At 34.7% G+C, this 953-nt stretch overlaps 1 non-coding gene across 1 annotated transcript; it reads right to left on the bottom strand.

The window, feature by feature from the left end:
- Window positions 1-580: 580 nt before the first annotated feature.
- Window positions 581-653, bottom strand: TRNAA-AGC (transfer RNA alanine (anticodon AGC)). Its single transcript has one exon. It is a non-coding gene; the product is annotated as a tRNA-Ala (tRNA).
- Window positions 654-953: the final 300 nt, after the last annotated feature.

Genomic DNA, 953 nt, shown 5'->3' with positions numbered 1-953 from the left:
AAAGCGTTTCGGTCAAGCCAGGTTCTGATCTATGCCATTTTGCCAATGGGCTCACCTCTGGATGGTTAATGACGAAAGTAGGATGTATGCAAGTTTCTTCAAGAAAATGGCCCACAAGCTGCACACCAATCACATTCAATATAATTTCAAATTGTAGGCTGACATCATATAAAACATGCTTTATAAAAATCAAAGGCTCTTAAACATGTTCTTTTGTTTGGTTGCCTAGAAAAAGGAGGAAGAAGAAAGTGAAGTTGGAATATTGCAATTTTTTGGGATTGTAATGCACAAGTATTATAGGACTTATATGCGATTACAATCCCAAATAATTGTGCATATAAGTTCAGAAATCAAGACAACTGCCACCTTCTCCTCTTTCATAAGCTGTCTCTCTTTTGATAGCACTATTTCAACAAAAATCAGTCGTTTCAAGAGTCCATTGATGAATACTGTGGAGATTCTTGTTTGTTGTCAATGGAACAAATAAACAAGCACCAAAAATGACTGAACTCCAGAAAATCGACCATGACTATTTCCATTTGGAACGGACCACGAATCAGTATGTATGATAAAAAAGTATTGGAGATGCGGGGTATCGATCCCCGTACCTCTCGCATGCTAAGCGAGCGCTCTACCATCTGAGCTACATCCCCATTGCATTGGTAATCAAGACATTTATATAATATTGTATTTTATTTATTTTACAACTGCTCCTGGCTTGATTTTCGATGTTCACGACAGGTACACGTAGGATATATTTAACCGATTAGTATACCTCCATGAATCTTGATGGGCTTCACCTGTAGGTTTTTCACTCAGTAATGTTCGAACTCTTTTCTGAGTGTCCATTTTGACACATTTTTTTTTAAAATTAGAAAATGTTATAATTTTACATAAAATTTGAGATTATTAAAAAATAATAGTTTTAAAAAAATTTAAGTATCAAAAAAAAT

The sequence above is a fragment of the Vitis vinifera genome, chromosome 8 (assembly GCF_030704535.1).
Source record: "Vitis vinifera cultivar Pinot Noir 40024 chromosome 8, ASM3070453v1".
NCBI classification, from domain to species: domain Eukaryota; kingdom Viridiplantae; phylum Streptophyta; class Magnoliopsida; order Vitales; family Vitaceae; genus Vitis; species Vitis vinifera.
This window is presented reverse-complemented; position numbering and strand designations above follow the sequence as displayed.